The sequence below is a fragment of the Drosophila sulfurigaster genome, chromosome 3, assembly GCF_023558435.1.
Source record: "Drosophila sulfurigaster albostrigata strain 15112-1811.04 chromosome 3, ASM2355843v2, whole genome shotgun sequence".
Classification (NCBI taxonomy): Eukaryota; Metazoa; Arthropoda; class Insecta; order Diptera; family Drosophilidae; genus Drosophila; species Drosophila sulfurigaster.
The window spans coordinates 43,444,736-43,459,365 of record NC_084883.1 but is presented as its reverse complement, the minus strand read 5'-3'; the positions used below and the strand labels follow the sequence as shown (position 1 = coordinate 43,459,365).

The 14,630-nt window shown below is 39.6% G+C and overlaps 1 protein-coding gene across 3 annotated transcripts in view; it reads right to left on the bottom strand.

Annotated features, from left to right (window-relative positions):
• The window catches only part of LOC133842699 (capon-like protein), a 63,307-nt gene extending 49,131 nt beyond the window's left edge, over window positions 1-14,176 (bottom strand). For 2 of the 3 annotated variants that reach the window (XM_062275901.1, XM_062275902.1), the window contains exon 1: window positions 13,961-14,176. The gene's annotated coding sequence lies outside the window, so the exon portion shown is untranslated. The remainder of the gene's footprint in view (window positions 1-13,960) is intronic. The other variant, XM_062275905.1, reaches the window with a different exon arrangement.
• Between the last annotated feature and the right edge of the window lie 454 nt (window positions 14,177-14,630).

Below are 14,630 nucleotides of genomic sequence, written 5' to 3'. Positions count from 1 at the left end.
ATCAAACGATTTAATTAGTTTCGTTTGTTTATTTTGTCATTTCTTATCCGTCAACAAATACTCCCCATACATAAGCAATGCATAGCCTGGGTATTCCTGTTTATTCTTGTTTATTGATGAGCTAGTCTGGCAACCACTTCTCCCTTCTTTGCTCAGCACTCTTTTTTTTTCTTACGCTATCGAGCGAGCTTTGTCAAATTTCATCAACTCTCGGCGGCTTTTAATGAACTCGGTCAAAACTCAAACTGAAACTTTATGTCAACAGCTGTGCTTCATATTTTGTTTTTTTGTGTTTTTGTTTTTATTTTTGTTTTCTATCTGCTTTTGTCAGTAGTAGTAGCCTTGCTCTCCCCCTCTCTCTCTCTCTCTCTCCCTCGTTCTCTCTCTTTACAAACTCTCGCCTGCGTCTTGCTGAGTCGGGCCAAAGGGTCATGGACGTTTAAGCTTGTAAATGACAAGTACAACAAGCGGAGTTCGAGAGGCCCCAACAACGTTTTTCCTTTACGTCGCGTCTCCATCTCTCCCTTTTCTCTGTCCCTGTCTCTGTCTGCGTCTTCTGCCTTTGTCTCGCATTGAATCTGCATAAGGCGAACAGTGGGGGAACTACATTTGAAGCTGCTTGACTGAGAAATACGTTCTACTTCATTTTTGGAATAAGAAATACGCTCGATTTCAGCACTTTAAAAACTGCTTATTAAATAAATTCGAAGTAACTCACATAAGTTTTTTCCACTTCATTGAAAATGATTAATTAAAAATTGTATAGTATTATTTTTATTAGTATTATTATTCGAAAGATACTAAGTAAACAATTTTAAATTGACTTTTTCTATTTGGGCCTAAAAGAATATTGATGATAATATACAATAATAACTATAGTATTTATGATTCCTAAGAAATTTCGATCAGATAAATATTGTAGAAGTTATTTGAGAAATACGGGTCTTAGTTGCTTTGGATGACAATCTGGTTTATTTTGTAGTCAATGGTATATTTTAAACGTAGTACTATATCGTTATACCTAATATAGTCGTTGGTATATTTTAGTACTATTGTGGTATATTAATTTGGTATATTTTAACCGCACTGTTTTGATTTCATTAGCGGGTATCTGACAGTCGATCACACTCTATAGTAGTTTTCTTACTCGTATTTTTTCTCAGTTGCCAACTCCTCCAAGTTTATCGAAAATTACTCTTGTTACAATATTTTTACTCTTATTTAGAAACTGTTCTATGATATTATTATGATATGTAAACTACAATATCCAATTGCACAATTTTCTTCTCTTACAATCTTTTCGAAACTAAAATGTATAAAGGTAAAACACAATTTTCAATTGCCACTCAATTATAATACTCTTTTATATTCTATATGACGCGTATACGAAAAAATGCTGTGCGCAGCTTTAAAAGCCCCAAAAACAAAAACCAAAGTTATGCCAACAATTCTCGAATATCTGTTTGTCATTATGCTTATCTCAGTCTCCATCTGACTGCCCCTCCCTACTACCTCCCTACCTCCCTGCCATGCCCTGTCCTACTATCATCACACTCCTCTGTTTGGCTTTTCGCTTTGTGCGACGAGGCACATTAACTTATCAATTTGGTTTTCGATTGAGTTCAAATTGCAGGCAGCTGACACCCGAATGGAGGCCAGCAGGCCACTGGGCTGAGGTTGAAACTAAGGTTGCGGTGGTGGCAGTTGACACTTTTTGGGGCGCAACATAAATCTTAACTTAGCTTAGCAGCTGAGGCAGAGGTCAGTCGCTCAGCAAGGGAATTAACGACATTCCTCTTTTCATGAGAGCGAGTGAGAGAGAAAAACTTGAACTTTGAGACTGCAGTCTTGCACAGAGTCCAAGTTCAGTGCAAGTCAAGCCTTTGTCTAGGGTTCCCACAATGTGTGCTTGGCAAAAGTTCAATGCCTGCCATCGCCCACAATCATCATAGATCATATATGGTAGTAGTAGCTGCTACTTCTGCTGCTATTGCTGCCGCCATTTTGTGGCAACACCAAGGTTCAAGTACCTCCAACAAGCCTCGAGCTTGCAGCCAAAGAGCACTCGGCGCATGCGTTGTGCGGCATACTAAAAATATTGTATACTATACGAGTATATGGCTAGAAAAGTGCCTCACATTGTGTTATATATACTGAAATTAAAAACTTTAAAATCTCTCCTCACTAACAATAATACTATCGTACATTATTATACTAATAATAATCTGGCAACTCTGTAATCACCAATTACTTATACATACATATTTAATAAAGTCAGTTCTTATGCACACATCACGCAACGCATACACAACATTATTGGCGACGAGGAGAAAAATTCGAAGAAAAATAAAATAAAAGTGAATCGTGTCGCGTAGTCGTTGATATTCATCAAGATGCCGGCAGATGAAAATTTAATACAAGCAATTCTTGCTCAACAGCAAGAATTTACAACAGCGATATTGCAGCAGCAACGCAATTGGATGCAAGAAATATTAGAAAAGAACGCAGCTCCAAATGTGAGTGATTCAAGCCACGCGGGTGAATCTCTGTGTCCTCCATTTCATGTATTTGACAAAGAAATACAAAATTGGGAGTCATATCTCGAACAATTATCGCAGCACTTTAACGCATATTCGGTCAGTGCAGATCAAAAACAAAAGCTTATTTTCTTTCGTGGTGTGGTGTAACAATATTTGAACTCATAAAAATCTGTTCGGCACTAACAATTTGAACACATATACATACAAACAACTCACAGACAAGCTCACAGATCATTTCACAACGAAACGACACATTGTGGCAGCTCGGTACGAATTCTTTAAAGAGGAATGCAACATTCACAAACACATAGAGAGTGGGTAGCCGATTTACGCGGGATCGCTCGTGAATGTCAGTTTGTATGTAAATCGGAAGGTTGTTTGTCAAAATATGTAGATGAAATGATACGAGATCAGATCATAGTACATACTCCATACGATGCAGTTCGTGCATCTGCTCTTCAGAAGTCACAGCCAACTCTGGAAGATGTGCTCATAGTTGCAGAAACCTATGAGACAACGACAAAACCGTAGCAACGCTGAAAGAAAATGTTGAAAAAAATATTCCACTTAATGCAGTAAACGCGTATTCAAAGAACTCGAGAGTTACCAGCTCAAACAAAAACGCATTAAAATCGTGCTCGGGTTGTGGACATTCTCACAAAAGAGAGAAGTGCAAGTTTCGCGATGCTGAATGCCATAAGTGCGGTAGAAAAGGACATATAGCTGTCGTCTGTATGTCAAAGCAAGACAAAACACAGTTGCGAAATAGATTCCAAGGCCAAAACAAAACAAAAGCGAAACAAACGAAATAGAAGCAATAGAAGCAGTGAACAGTATTACAGGCGTAGTAAAAGTGAAATGAACAAAAAGTCATTGATCTTGAAATACTTAAACAAGTGATTTCATTTCAAATGGACTCAGGAGCAACAGCTTCTGTAATTAATTCAAATACATATGCGCTTTTAAACAAACCAGTATTGCACAAGTGCTCGCGAGTGTTACATGCGTTTGGACATACACCAATTCCATTACTCGGAGAGCTGCACACTGTCGCGAAGTGTGGCAAAATGAAAAAGAAATAATCATAATTGTGGCAAATGTGGAACATTCGACCAATCTTTTCGGAATGGATTTATTCAAAACATTCGGGTTTGATATAATGCCAGTGTCGAACATTAATGAAGTGCGCAGTAACGAAGTGAGTGACATCTGCAAAAAATATAAAGACGTATTTGAATCAGCAATGGGAGCTATCAAAGACTTCAAAGCCAGCATAGTCCTAAAATCGTCAGCAACGCCAAAATTTTACAAAAGCCGCCAAATTCCTTTCGCACAAATTGAGCAATTCAAGGCAGAAGCAGACAGGCTCACACAAGCCGGAATATGGAAACCAGTCAAGTTCAGCAATTGGGCATCCCCAATTGTTCTAGCACCAAAACCAGGTGGAGCAATTCGGATTTGTGGCGACTTTAAGCAAGCAGTAAACGCACAAATCGATGTGGAACAGTATCCGTTGCCTACAAAGGAATCTCTATTTCATATCATCCGTCATGGTAAGCAATTTAGCAAAATAGATCTCAAGGATGCTTATCTACAAATGGAACTGGATGAGGAATCCAAGAAAATCATGGTCGTGAACACACCGCTGGGGCTTTTCCAATATCAGCGTCTTCCATACGGCATAGCCAGCGCACCAGGAATCTTTCAAAGATATTTAGAGCAACTTCTAAAGGGGATAGAAGGTTGTGGAAATTATCTGGATGACATCATCATCTCAGCGCCGACCAGTGAAGAACATTTAAAGAGAATAGACCAAGTTCTAGCAATCCTTCAGGAAAATGGAATTAGATGCAAAATCGCGAAATGCTTCTTTTTCGAAGATGAAATTGAATATTTGGGACGGAGAATTAGCGCACATGGAATTCTTCCAGACAGCTCAGGCCTAGAAGCGGTTAAACTACTGAAACCTCCTGAGAATCTGCAGCAATTGGAAGCATTTATGGGTAAAGTAAATTACTATTGCAACTTTATTCCAAATTATTCGCAATTGGCTGCTCCCATGAACCAACTTCGCAGAAAAAATGTAGATTACACGTTTGGACCTCAGCAGCATAAAGCATTTACGGATTTAAAGTCGCACATTATCAATGCAACTCAACTAGCCCATTTCGACGAAAATTTACCGCTAATACTTGCAACTGATGCATCATCGTTTGGTATTGGAATAGTGCTTTCCCATCGTCAGCATAACGGCACAGAAAGACCAATAGCTTTCGCTTCAAAAACTTTAGACAAACACCAGGTGAAATACAGCCAAATCGAAAAGGAAGGACTTTCTATAATCTTTGGAGTAAAACGATTTCACCAATATTTATATGGAAGAAAATTTACGTTGATAACAGATCACAAGCCACTTGTAACTATTTTCAATCCAGGCAAGCATCTTCCTTCGATGACATCAAATAGGTTACAACGTTGGGCTATCATTCTTATGGCATACACCTTTGAGATTCAATATCGTGCCACAGCAGCACATGGCAACGCCGATGCTCTTTCACGCCTTCCAGTAGGTATGGACTCAGACTTCGACAAAGAAGAGGAAGCCTGCAACACAGTTCTTGAATCGTCACCGCCCATTAATGCTGACACAATTCACAAACACTTAAGCAACGACAAAGTTCTCAAACAAGTCCTACAATTCGTCACTAAAGGCTGGCCAGAAAAACTTCAACCGAGTCAAAACGATTTGTTGCCAAATTTTAATCGTAGGTTTGCAATCACTACTAACCGACAACTACTTTGCTTACACACAGATGCCAGTCGTGTAATTATACCAGCCGATCTTCGCGCCCATATTCTGCAGCTCCTGCATGAAGGACATTGGGGCATTGTTCGTATGAAGCAGCTATCCAGGCAACATGTTTGGTGGCCTACCATTGACCAAGACATCAAAAATCTTGTCAATTCTTGCACCATTTGCAAATGCAACAATCCAGCACCGCCGAGAGAATATCACAGTTGGCCGGAAGCATCAACAGCTTGGGAACGTATTCACATTGACTTCGCGGGACCAATATTCGACGCCATGTGGCTAATTTGCGTAGACGCTTTCTCACAATTTCCATTTGCTGTTCAAATGCCGTCTACTACAACCGTCCACACGATTGCAGCACTATCCTCAATCTTCGCAATTGAGGGATATCCAAAAACAATAGTGAGTGACAATGGACCACAATTTACTGCTGACGCCTTCGCAGTATTTTGCAAACAAAATGGAATACAGCACATTACTACAGCACCGTTTCATCCCGCATCCAACGGATTGGCAGAGCGTTTTGTACAGACTTTCAAATTTTCTGTAAAGAAAAATTTATCTGATGGTTTGACAGTTCGAGAAGCAGTGACCAAATACCTCGCATCCTACAGGTTTACACCAAATGCCCAAGGAAAAACCCTGCGGAATTAATACACGGTCGACCAGTTCGAACATTATTGAGCCAAATATTTGAGAAGCCTGTGCAACACAAACATGAAGACACCAAATACAGAGTTAATCAGCCGGTCTTCACTCGAAACTTTTCAAGGGAGAAAAGTGGATTGAAGGAATAATTGATCGTACACTCGGGAAAATTATGTACATAGTTCGCACCAAAAGTGGCTATGTTAAACGCCATTATAATCAGCTCAAATCAAGATCCTCAAATGATAACGACGATGACAAATCAACCGACTTCTGGTTTGTACCTGACATCCCTACTAAAAGTCCAGAGTCTCAATACCAAGATGAACCGCTAAACTCATCATCCGCTCAGAAACAAGCCCCTGATACACCAGCAACCGTAACCCAACAGAGCAAGGAAGTTCAACCAGCACGACGTCCATCGGGAATACCAGTCCGCCAAAGCACACGAGTTCGCCAAGGAGTTAACCGATTCCAGCCAAAAGATTTTAGAAAATCAAAAACTAACAATCGCTCTTAATTTAGGGAGGAGATGTGTTATATATACTGAAATTAAAAACTTTAAAATCTCTCCTCACTAACAATAATACTATCGTACATTATTATACTAATAATAATCTGGCAACTCTGTAATCACCAATTACTTATACATACATATTTAATAAAGTCAGTTCTTATGCACACATCACGCAACGCATACACAACATTATTGGCGACGAGGAGAAAAATTCGAAGAAAAATAAAATAAAAGTGAATCGTGTCGCGTAGTCGTTGATATTCATCAAGATGCCGGCAGATGAAAATTTAATACAAGCAATTCTTGCTCAACAGCAAGAATTTACAACAGCGATATTGCAGCAGCAACGCAATTGGATGCAAGAAATATTAGAAAAGAACGCAGCTCCAAATGTGAGTGATTCAAGCCACGCGGGTGAATCTCTGTGTCCAACAACATCGACATCGACATCAAAAGCAAAAATCAGTAAACCAATAAGCTCTGCTAATATTTTGTAATCAAATGCCTCTAAACGCCAAAGACTTTTTATTGTCTGCTATTTTAGTGAGTCACTTGAAAGCTTTTCCAATCGACACTTGACTCAGACAATCAATTGGTCAGTTCACCAGTTAGTCATTCAGTCAGTCAGGTGTAGAGTTCATTCGAATCATGCTAATTTCACTGCGTTTGAATCATAATACTCATGCTTGGCGGATGCTAATCAATAGCTGTCTCTTTCGCACCCACTATTTCCATCTCTTTCGTGTTGTTGGCACACCTACGCGCACGTGCCGACAACGCGTTGAGTTTGTTAATCAAACTTTTACATTTATTATTATTTATTGTTATAAACATTGACAAAAGCACGTTGTCTTTTTTTGTGTTGATGTTGTGTGTGCAATCGCAGTTCGTTCTATTTGGTCTGCAGGAAATGTCTGCGTTTTAATTGAAAGCAGCCACAAACAATGCTGATACCCTGTAAAGCAAATAAATTTAGAGTTTGCACACTATTTACTCAACGGTTGGTAAACAATCTCACACATATCAAACGATTTAATTAGTTTCGTTTGTTTATTTTGTCATTTCTTATCCGTCAACAAATACTCCCCATACATAAGCAATGCATAGCCTGGGTATTCCTGTTTATTCTTGTTTATTGATGAGCTAGTCTGGCAACCACTTCTCCCTTCTTTGCTCAGCACTCTTTTTTTCTTACGCTATCGAGCGAGCTTTGTCAAATTTCATCAACTCTCGGCGGCTTTTAATGAACTCGGTCAAAACTCAAACTGAAACTTTATGTCAACAGCTGTGCTTCATATTTTGTTTTTGTGTTTTGTTTTATTTTTGTTTTCTATCTGCTTTTGTCAGTAGTAGTAGCCTTGCTCTCCCCCTCTCTCTCTCTCTCTCTCCCTCGTTCTCTCTCTTTACAAACTCTCGCCTGCGTCTTGCTGAGTCGGGCCAAAGGGTCATGGACGTTTAAGCTTGTAAATGACAAGTACAACAAGCGGAGTTCGAGAGGCCCCAACAACGTTTTTCCTTTACGTCGCGTCTCCATCTCTACCCTTTTCTCTGTCCCTGTCTCTGTCTGCGTCTTCTGCCTTTGTCTCGCATTGAATCTGCATAAGGCGAACAGTGGGGGAACTACATTTGAAGCTGCTTGACTGAGAAATACGTTCTACTTCATTTTTGGAATAAGAAATACGCTCGATTTCAGCACTTTAAAAACTGCTTATTAAATAAATTCGAAGTAACTCACATAAGTTTTTTCCACTTCATTGAAAATGATTAATTAAAAATTGTATAGTATTATTTTTATTAGTATTATTATTCGAAAGATACTAAGTAAACAATTTTAAATTGACTTTTTCTATTTGGGCCTAAAAGAATATTGATGATAATATACAATAATAACTATAGTATTTATGATTCCTAAGAAATTTCGATCAGATAAATATTGTAGAAGTTATTTGAGAAATACGGGTCTTAGTTGCTTTGGATGACAATCTGGTTTATTTTGTAGTCAATGGTATATTTTAAACGTAGTACTATATCGTTATACCTAATATAGTCGTTGGTATATTTTAGTACTATTGTGGTATATTAATTTGGTATATTTTAACCGCACTGTTTTGATTTCATTAGCGGGTATCTGACAGTCGATCACACTCTATAGTAGTTTTCTTACTCGTATTTTTTCTCAGTTGCCAACTCCTCCAAGTTTATCGAAAATTACTCTTGTTACAATATTTTTACTCTTATTTAGAAACTGTTCTATGATATTATTATGATATGTAAACTACAATATCCAATTGCACAATTTTCTTCTCTTACAATCTTTTCGAAACTAAAATGTATAAAGGTAAAACACAATTTTCAATTGCCACTCAATTATAATACTCTTTTATATTCTATATGACGCGTATACGAAAAAATGCTGTGCGCAGCTTTAAAAGCCCCAAAACAAAACCAAAGTTATGCCAACAATTCTCGAATATCTGTTTGTCATTATGCTTATCTCAGTCTCCATCTGACTGCCCCTCCCTACTACCTCCCTACCTCCCTGCCATGCCCTGTCCTACTATCATCACACTCCTCTGTTTGGCTTTTCGCTTTGTGCGACGAGGCACATTAACTTATCAATTTGGTTTTCGATTGAGTTCAAATTGCAGGCAGCTGACACCCGAATGGAGGCCAGCAGGCCACTGGGCTGAGGTTGAAACTAAGGTTGCGGTGGTGGCAGTTGACACTTTTTGGGGCGCAACATAAATCTTAACTTAGCTTAGCAGCTGAGGCAGAGGTCAGTCGCTCAGCAAGGGAATTAACGACATTCCTCTTTTCATGAGAGCGAGTGAGAGAGAAAAACTTGAACTTTGAGACTGCAGTCTTGCACAGAGTCCAAGTTCAGTGCAAGTCAAGCCTTTGTCTAGGGTTCCCACAATGTGTGCTTGGCAAAAGTTCAATGCCTGCCATCGCCCACAATCATCATAGATCATATATGGTAGTAGTAGCTGCTACTTCTGCTGCTATTGCTGCCGCCATTTTGTGGCAACACCAAGGTTCAAGTACCTCCAACAAGCCTCGAGCTTGCAGCCAAAGAGCACTCGGCGCATGCGTTGTGCGGCATACTAAAAATATTGTATACTATACGAGTATATGGCTAGAAAAGTGCCTCACATTGCACCCGCTGTTGCTGTTGCTGTGGCTGTTGCTGTGTTGTTGTTTTTCTTTTATTCTTGTTGCCATAGAGAACATTCGAGGAGAGCGGGAGAAGAGATCGTTCTGTGTGGGAGCGAAAGAGAGACGCACAGAGTTTAGTCGTTACCCAGCCCACATTTTGCTTCCCTTTGCGCAACTTGTTTAGAACTTTCTCAAGTCACTTCTCTACTACGCACTGTGTCTGCTGCACTTAAAGAAAATTTATACTTCTAACTGATGATCACTGTGTAAAATTTAATATTGTAATAAAAGTCTATTAATCTATATGAATTTCCATAATATAACATTTGTGTAAAAGTGCCAAACAATTAATGTTAAAATCATAATATAAATTATACATTTGTAATGTAATGTAGTATGACTTAATTCAAAATATATTTTAGACTCTTTTCTATACACAATGAATACCATTTAGAGAACTAATAGATCAATGGAATTAATATCATTAAATTTGTTTTAAAAAAAAATGATTTAAATCATTAATAAAGTCATAACTAATAAAGTAAGTCCTGATTAAAACTATGTACATATTTCTTTTGACATATTTTTACACTAATTTAATATTAATGAAATACTGTTAGATGTTATTTCTATTCATTTTAAACTAGAGTTTTTTGTATGTACTGATTAAGGGTCTTATTTCAAATTAAAATGTAATTAAACAAAACAACATAACAACAGAATCTAATGGCCATATTTCTACAAAAAAATGTTGTCTAGATTTTTTTAGTTCAATTATATAACGAAATAAATACTGCTAAAATCAACTACAACATTATTGTACAGAAATATCAAAATATCCATTTAATTTTAATATGTTTTCCATTCTACGTATACTTTTTCTTTGACTGTAATTCTCTTTGATTATGCTCTGCACATTTCAGTTCTTGAATGCACGCCTATCTGCGGCGTCGACGCCAACGCCAACGTCAGCGTCGGCGTCAACGTCAACATTGCTACCAACTATTCGTTTCATTCGCTCGCTGCTTGTTTCGTTTCATGTTTCTTCAATACGTTTCTTTCCGTTTCGTGTCGTTTCGTTTGCAGTGCGTTTCGTTCTTCGCCCGCACTATCAACAACAAAAGCTGCGCCTGCGCGTTGCAGTCGACGCAGCAGCAACAAAAACAAAAACAACAACAGCACAATGGAAAAACTCGTATCGCATGCAAGTGAATGACTTGGCAAAGCTAACGACGACGTGCTTCCAAGAAGCGTTGCGCTCTCTGTCTCTGTCTCTGTCTCCGTCTTCGTCTTCGTCTTCGTCTTCGTCTTCGTCTTCGTCTCTGTTTCTGTCTTGGGTCTCTTGTGCATTGGGGAGTCGCCAGTTGAAACCGGTTTTCGCTGTTGGCATCGAGCTGATGTCCAAGTCACAGTCGAAGTCGAAGTCAAAGTCTTGGTAACTTACACGCTCACTTCCTTTCCGGTTCTTGCTGCATTGTGCTAAGCTCCCCCTTTTGTCCCCTCCCTCTTCTGCAATGCAATGATCTGCGCTCACACCCCTGAGTCAGCTGCAATTTCAAGTTTTTTGTTTTTATTTTTCTTTTTCTTTTTCTTTTTTTTTTTTGTATTTTGTGATATTTGATTTGGCGTAATTACGCTTTGCGAGGCAGCAATCAAGCGAATCGACGAAACTGAAAATATTGCCTCTGTTGTTGCTGCTGCTGCTGCTGTGGCTGCAACGTGCACTTGCCACAAGCTGCAATGTGTCGTGTTTCTGTTCGTATTATGCAAGTTGCAACTTGCAACCAGCAAACAAGAAGAAGAAGAAGAAAACGAAACTGGTCGTCAGTCAGTTTTTCTGAGCTTGTGTATTGTGTATTTATTTTGGTATTTTTTCGAAAAATTGGGCACATTTTTTCGGTTTTCGTTTGAAAATGTTTTTCGGCAATGCGGAAAACTTGAAAGCGAAAATTGCTGCGTTTCAATTGCTGTTGTTTCTGTTGTTGTTGTTGTTGTTGTTGTTGTTGTCATGTATTTCGCTTATACTTTTTGTTGTTGTTTTAACTGCCAAATAAACAGATAAACAACAATTATGCGCTATGCGCGAGATGATGCCAACAATCCACAACTATGGCCAGCTGCTTGCCCAGCTGCCTTATCTCTCTAGCTATCTCGCTCTCACTCACATTCGCTTGCTATCTCGCTCTGTTGGCGGCACATCCTCAGGTTGCGTCTGCTACGTTGCCTGGCATCAATCTTGTTTTCGATTTCAAAGCTAAAAACTAACAAAAAGGCAACATGTTGCAGACCCAGCTGCAAATACAAAGAGAGAGAGAGAGAGGGGGAGAGAGATGTGCAGATAGAGAGAGAGAGAGAGAGAGAGAGAACCTTTTTCAACTGGATTCCTTAGCGGCGATCTGCGAGAGATCAGACGGCCAAATGGGGCTTTGTCTCGCCAATGTCGCTGAGGCTTTTTCTGCTTATTTATGAGCAGACAGCCCAGACAACCTACAACAACAACAACAACAACAGAAGAGGGGGGGGGAGAAGAGGAAGAGCGAGTGGCTGGCAGGCAGGTCGATGCAAAAGTTTTTGCCTGCCAGAATGTATCTATAAGATACATGCTCTCGGCGCGTTTGTGTTACGCGCCTATAAATAGCGCCCCCGACTGAGCAGCATTCTGAACCGCCCCCCTTCCATCGCACACACACACACACACACACTCACACCCGCAAGCAGCACGTATAGATATTATAGATATATAGATATATACACAGGCAGCTATACTTTGCAATACTTTGGGCTAATACAGCACACACAAACAAACATAAATCTTTAGTAAAAGAAGAAAAGTTTCTTGCTCGACTTTTTCGCCTCATCTATAGTATTTCGCTTTCGTAAAACGTATCTTAAAGATACTAACCTTGAAGGTTACTAGTTACTACTGTTTCTCTGTCGACTATTGACTGCTTAGCATAAATCGTGCTAAAGCTTTTCCACAAACTAGTTGGGAACAGAACAGAAAACAACAACAACAACAGCAGTAAATAAAATGTGCTGCTACGAAAAATGAAATGAAATTAATGATCAAAGATCGGCCATTGGTCAGTTATCAGCAATTTTGTCATTGCACGCCAGTTTAGCGTTGATTATATTATGTTCCAAAGCAGCTGCAGGCTAGTATATATGTATATCTCTCTCTCACTCTTTCGATGTGTGTATCTTGCAGATGCATTTTGTGAATGAGGCTAAAGCGTGGAGTGTAGGTAACCCGCTTTTAGATGCAGCCAAACACACGGCACATTTCATCATTTATAAAAATAATAATAATAAACACAGTGCTCGACTGACCGTCACAATTTTTGCTTATACAATGGCTTGTGCGACCCGTTTGCAAGTATCTCAGAGTGTATCTTGGCGCTGCAGCAAGTATCTAGAACGCGTCGCGTAATCAGATTTTTCTTGCAAATTATGCGGAACTTTCAATTTCTATGCGCCATTTGCGTGGGTCGCTCGATTTATTTATTGTAGCATATTCTTCTTCTTTTTTTAAGCGTATATAGTTTCACAGTTATCTCACACACTCGCACACACACACACACACACGCACTAGCTGTGATGTACCGCTCAAATTACTTGGTTAACACGATGTTCATGTCTTTTTTCTTGCCTTTGCCTTTGGCTTTGCGGTATTTTTTTTTCTCCACTGTTTTCAAAAATTAACTGCCAATTCCTGGAACCTAACAACGCGTTCTTCAATTTTTTTTCTTTTTGGCTTTGGCTCGTCTTGAGACTCTTGGGCTTGAATGTTAATAAATAAAGACGACGTAACTCGAAGTTTTGGATTTGAGTTCTAGCTTCTTGACCAAATGACGCCGCCGACTTGTTGCTATGTTTGTGGCCACATTTGTTTCATTCTCTTTACCATTTTCGGGGACGGGGGACTTTTTGGTTGTTTTGTTTGCTAAACGACGTTGACTTTTATGAATATTTAATAATTTCGCAAGCTATCTGCGAGCTGTTTAGCGCGTGCAACTGTTGCGTCCAAGCGTGTGAAACGGAAATGCTTGAGGGGGAAAGGTTTTTTTGCTTTTTTCGTACTTTTCCACTTTTGTTTTGGGTTTTGGATTTTGCTAATGGTCACGACGCGACTTCAGAACACTTATATAAAAGAGAATATCACCAAAGAGATAAAGATATGCTAAAGATGTCTGAGTTACTAAAGACAGTTTACTTATTGGCTTCTTACTGAACTGAGTTGAGTGTCAAGTGCAAGAGACTTTAACTTTTTTCGTCTGCTTCTTCTACCTGTTTAAAATCCAAATTTTAACGGCTATTTTATGCGTGGTTTTCGCGGAACCGGTATGCAAAAAAAAGCGTAATTTTCCGTATATGCGATTGCGTGAATTTTTTGTTGCTATCATAGAGCGCGCGTTTCAACCCGTTAAAACCGTTTTTGAAAGCGTCGAGCGTCGTTGCGTATACGCCTCGCCTGCACACAATGAACGCCGAACAACAACTGAAGCGACTTCTGACACTCGCATCGCATCGACTCGCCTCGCATCGCATCGCATCGCATCGGCCGTCGTCATGCCTCATACAGCACCACAAACACAAACACATACAGGGTGTTCCATGCCAAAACCTGTTTCGCCCAGCAAATGCTTTCGCTCTCTTTTGCCCAGCTAAGAGAGAGAACGCAAGCATGCCGTGTTCTTTGTTCGTTTCGTTTCGCGTTCGTTCGCTCTTTTGCTCTTACGTTCGCTCTCACTCTCTCGCCAGGCACGAAAAGCGAAAGCCGCTGGCCAATCAGCGGCTGGCAACTACACGTGCTTGCCACTTGGCCCAAAACGCGTTGGCGGCGTTTCTCTGTTTTGGTTTTTTCCGATCCCAAACAATACTATACAACAACAGACTTGCCGGAAAGAGTTGCTAACGGGCGTGATGACTAAGCGACACTTTTTGGTAACTATTACCT